Here is a 6,026-nt window from a genome sequence, read left to right as displayed (position 1 = left end):
AAGCTGGGCTACAGATTTTTTTAAAATCTGATTTTGTATCCTGTCACTTTGTTGAAGGTGTTTATCAGCGGTAGGAGTTCCTTGATAGTATTCTTTGGGTCACTTATGTATACTATCATATCATCTGTGAATATATATACTGAAAATTTGTGTACTTTCTTTCCAATTGGTATCCCATTGATCTCTTTTCATTGTCTTATTGTTCTAGCTGGGATTTCAAGCACTATATTGAAGAGATATGGAAAAAGTGGGAAGCCTTTTCATGTCCTTGATTTCACTGGGATTGATTTATGTTTCTTTCCATTTAGTTTGATATTGGCTATAGGATTGCTGTATATTGCCTTTACTATGTTTAATTAGAGGCTTGTATCCCCCATCTCTCCCAAGACTTTTAATGTAAATGGGTGTTGGATTTTGTCAAATGCTTTTTCAGTATCTAAGGAGATGATTGTGTGGTTTTTTATTTAAGTTTGCTTATATGATAGATTACATGATGAATTTCCATATATTGAACCACTCTTGCATACCTGGTGAAGCCTACTTGTTCATGGTGCATGAGACTTTTGATGTGTTTTTGGATTCAGTTTGTCAGTATTTTATTGAATAATTTTGCATCTATGGATGATATCCAAGATGGTGGTGAGCAGTGTGGACCATGTTTGGAGGCTCCAGTGAACAATTTGGGGTATTGCGCAGATTTCTGAGCCAGGAGCACCGAAGTCCCCACACCACAGCAGCAGGAGTGCTCCGCAGAGTGGAGGGACCAGGGTGCGGAGGACCTGCATGCCCCTGCATGCAGGAGGAGCACGGATTTTCTCTGATCGGAGCAGCAGCGGTGGAGGCAGCAGCAGCAGCGGCTCCAGCGGCACCAGCGGCACAATCGGCGGCGGTGGCAGTGGCTGAGGTTTGCAGCTCATAGCCTTCCAGTGGAGGCGATTGGTGTGGTGGCCGGTGGGAGTTGCTGAGGGAGAGGGGACTCTGGGCAGGATTTGGATCATGTGGTGCCTTGGGACCCAGACTGGACTCGGCAGAAAGTTTGGCCCCAGAGTCCTGGGTTTTGGCTCAGCCCAGCAAGCAATTCTGCCCAAGGCACTAACTCAGGGCAGCCACAGCTCCCCTGCTGTGACACAGGCTGGGTGGAGCACTTGGTTCCACCCTAGGCACCACATCAGCTCAGTGCAGCTCCCCTGCGGTGACGCAGTCTGGGCGGAGCATTTGGTTCCACCAGCGGTGCTGGCTCAGCGCAGCCGCAGTTCCCCTGCTGTGATGCAGGCTGGGCGGAGCACTCAGCTCCAACTGAGGCCCTGGCTCGGCGTAGCCGCAGTTCTCTTGCTGTGACACAGGCTGGGCGGAGCACTCAGTTCCACCAGCTCTAAGACTCTGGTTGGACACAGTGTGCAGTTTGAATCCAGAATTCCTGGCTGAGCTTGGCAGACAGTTCGGGCCCTGAGTCATTAACTGACCACAGTACACACTTTGGGCCAAAAGCCCCTAGCTGAGCTTGGTGTGTAGTCCCAGCCCAAAAATTCTGGCTGGACCCTGTGTGCATTTTGGGCCCAGAATCCCTAGCTGAGCTTGGCAGACGGTTCAGGCCATGAGAATCTAGCTGAGTTCGGCCTGTGGTTTGGGCCCAGTGTTCCTGGCGGGACGTGGCAGGGGACACAGAAGGCTGTGGATACCTTGGCCTGACCCAATGCTCATTCAGAGACCCAGAACAATTGCAGGACCCACAGCACAGGGGAGCTGAAGATCACTGGCTGTGAGAGACCAGAACAACAGGGCTAAGCTCCTAACATCCACACCAGTGAAGCATTAGAGCTCCCAGCCTAGGGAAATCATGAGAAAACAAGTGAATCTATCATCAGACTCCCTCCATCCAACTCTGGAAGCTACCCAACAAAAACAAAGACAGCACGATGGCTAAAGGACAGCGAAAAAACATATGCAAAAAACCCCAAAACAACATGGCGTCTCCAGTTTCCAGCTATCCCAAAGAAAACAACCGAGAAAACTCAAATACAATGAAAATACAAGAAAATGACCTCAAATCCTTAGTAATAAGGATGGTAATGGAGAAAACAAATAAAATTCATAATCTAATGTAGGAAGACGCAGCCAAACAGGTGAGAGACATAAAAGAAGCACATAGAGTGGAACTGGAAAAATTTCAGGAAAATGCAAACAACCAGATGAAAGAAATAAACAAGACGGTTCAAGCTCTGAAGACCTATAAAGAGGCAATGGACGAAACTGAGCAATATACAAACAATCAGATGAAAGAAATCAAAAAGTCAGTTCAAGACCTGAAAATGAAAATGGATTCAATGATAAACACACAGACAGAAGAAAAACGAGAATGTGAGACCTCAGAGAAGAAGGCGAGCAACACAGAGGTGAGCTTTTCTAACAGAATCCAATAGATGGAAGAACGAATCTCAGGTGTAGAAGATACAATCACAGGTCTTGAAGCAACCATTAAAGAAAATGCCAAATCTGGAAATCTCCTGACACAAAACATCCAAGAGATTAAGGACACCATGAAAAGAAGAAATCTGAGGATAATAGGCATTGAAGAAAGAGAAGATATCAGACTCCAAGGACCAGAAACTATTCTCAACAAAAGCATAGAAGAAAATTTCCCCAATCTAAAGAAAGAGATGCCTATAAACATACAAGAGGCCTACAGAACACCAAATAGAATTGACCAGAAAAGAAAAACTGCCCGTCACATAATAATCAAAACACAAAACATATAGAACAAAGAAAAAATATTAAAAGCTGCAACGGAAAAGGGCCAAATAACATTTAATGGCAAACCTATCAGAATTACCTGACTTCTCAGCAGAGACCATAAAAGCCAGAAGGGCCTGGACAGAGATCCTGCAAACCCTAAGAGACCACAGATGGCAGGCCAGACTACTTTACCCAGCAAAACTATCAATAACCATTGATGGAGAAAACAAAATATTCCATGACAAAAACAAATTCAAGCAGTACCTATCCACAAATCTAGCTTTACAGAAGGTACTAGAAGGAAAACTCCATCCCAAAGGGTCTAGCTACAACCAAAACTACTCAGGAAATAGATAACTATCCCATGGCAAAAACTCAACTACACAAACGCTCGACTAGAAACAACATCAAAATTAGGACTCTTAACAGTCACTGGTCATTAATATCTCTCAACATCAGTGGTCTCAATTCTCTAATAAAAGGACACAGACTAACTGAATGGGTGTATAAACAAGATCCAACATTCTTCTGCATTCAAGAAACACATCTCACCCATAATGTTAGGGATTACCTCAGGGTAAAAGGTTGGAAAAAATATTCCAAGCAAATGGTCACAAGAAGCAAGCAGGCATAGCCATTTCAATATCGAACAAAATAGACTTTCAACCAAAATTAATCAAAAGGGATAAGGAAGGACACTTCCCACTCATCAAAGGTAAAGTCAACCAAGATGACATCACAATTCTGAACATCTATGCTCCCAATACAAGGGGGCACATTTGTAAAAGATCTGCTAAAAAAGCTTAAACCACACATCAATCCCCACACAATAATAGTGGGAGACTTCAACACCCCACTCTCACTGAAGGATATGTCATTGAAACAGAAACTAAGCTGAGAAATAACAACATTAACCAATGCCATGGGTCAAATGGATCTAACAGATCTCTATAGTACCTCTCACCCAAACAAGAAAGAATATACCTTCTTCTCTGCACCCCATGGAACCTTCTCCAAAATTGATCACATCGAAGGTCACAAAGCAAGCCTCAAAAGATACAAGAGGATTGAAATAATACCTTGTATCCTATCAGATCACCATGCTCTTAGGCTGCAATTCAACAACAACAGAAATAACAGAAAGCCTACACGTATGTGGAAACTAAACAACTCTCTGCTAAATGACACCTGGGTCAGGGAAGAAATAAAGAAAGAAACCAAGGAGTTTCTGAAATTCAATGAAAATGAAGGAACAACATACCCAAATTTGTGGGATACATTGAAAGCAGTGCTAAGAGGAAAATTCATAGCACTAAGTGCCTTTAAAAAGAAATTGGAAATATTGCACAGAAGCACCTTAACAACACAACTGGAAGCCCTAGAAAAAAAGAAGCAGAAACACTCAAGAGGAGTAGACATCTGGAAATAATCAAACTCAGGACTGAAATTAACAAATTAGAAACTAAGAAAACAGTCCAAAGAATCAACAAAACCAAGAGCTGGTTCTTTGAGAAAATCAACAAGATAGACACACCGTTAGCCAAACTAACTAAAAGGCAGAAAGACAGTATTGAAATCATCAAAATCAGAAATGAAAAGGGAGACATAACAACAGACACTGAAGAAATACAAAGAATCATAAGATCCTACTTTCAAGGCATATGTGCCACAAAATTTGAAAACCTAAGGAAATGGATGATTTTCTTGATCAATTTCACTTGCCAAAGTTGAGTGAAGAACAGATAAACAAGATAAACAGTCCCATTTCCCCTACAGAAATAGAAGCAATTATTGATAGTCTCCCAACCAAAAAAAGCCCAGGGCCAGATGGTTTCAGTGCAGAATTCTACCAGACCTTCAAGGGTGAGCTAATACCGATACTCTTCAAGCTACTCCAAAAGATAGAAATGGATGGAAAATTACCAAATTCATTCTATGAGGCCATAGTCACATTGATACCTAAACCTCACAAAGACTCAACAAAGAAAAAGAATTTCAGAACAATTTCTCTTATGAACATTGATGCAAAAATACTAAATAAAATACTTTCAAAATGAATACAAGAGTACATCAAAGATATCATTCATCATAACCAAGTAGGCTTCATTTCAGGCATGCAGGGATGGTTTAATATACAGAAATCCATCATTGTAATCCACCATATAAACAAACTGAATATAAAAACCACATGATCATCTCCTTAGATGCAGAGAAAGCATTTGATAAAATCCAACACCCATTCATGTTTAAAGTTTTAGAGAGATCGGCGATAAAAGGCAGATAGCTGAACATAATAAAGGCTATATACAGCAAGCCAATAGTCAAAATCAAAGTAAATGGTGAGATACTCAAGGAAATTCCTCTAAAATCGGGAACAAGGCAAGGCTGCCCACTCTCTCCATATCTCTTCAATATAGTACTCGAAGTTCTAGCCAGAGCAATAAGACAACAAAAGGAGATCAAGGGTATCCACATGGGAAAGGAGGAAGTCAAATTATCCCTATTTGCAGATGATATGATAGTGTACATAAGTGACCCTCAAAATTCCACCAGAGAACTTCTATAGCTGATAAACACCTTCAGCAAATTGGCTGGATACAAAATTAACTCAAAAAAGTCTGTAGCCTTCCTATATACAAATGACAAGCTTGCAGAGGAAGAAATTAGGAAAACCACACCCTTCACATTAGCCACAAGCAATATAAAATATCTAGGAGTTACTCTAACTTAGCAAGTGAAGGACTTGTATGAAAAAAATTTCAAAACTCTGAAGAAAGAGATTGAAGATGACCTGAGAAGATGGCATGATCTTCCTTGCTCATGGATCGGGAGAATTAACATAGTAAAAATGGCCATCCTACCAAAAGCAATCTACAGATTCAATGCAATCCCTATCAAAATAACTACACAATTTTTTAAAGACATTGAAAGTTCAATTCCGAAACTCATATGGAAAAACAAAAAACCCAGAATAGCTAAAACAATCTTGTACTTTCATTTCTTGCTCTCCAACTCTTCTAGTGGCAACACATTTTTTTCCAAAATTAATGACTGATTAAAAAATCCCTCCCATACCATTTTCAAATGTACAGAAGAAGGAAGAATGATCGTGAGAGCCAAAGGGTGAGTGAACTTGCTGTGATAATATTTGTTTTAGGAATAGCACGAGGTTTACCATAACTTCTCATCCACATGACCCCCCAATGTGGCCTAATTAAGGAAGACAATAACAAATGTTGGTAAACTAATTGGGAGAAAGTGTGAAGGCCTCAAGTCTACATAAAGAACTACAG

The sequence above is a fragment of the Acomys russatus genome, chromosome 31, assembly GCF_903995435.1.
Source record: "Acomys russatus chromosome 31, mAcoRus1.1, whole genome shotgun sequence".
NCBI classification, from domain to species: Eukaryota; Metazoa; Chordata; class Mammalia; order Rodentia; family Muridae; genus Acomys; species Acomys russatus.
Note: the sequence above shows the minus strand (reverse complement) of the source record.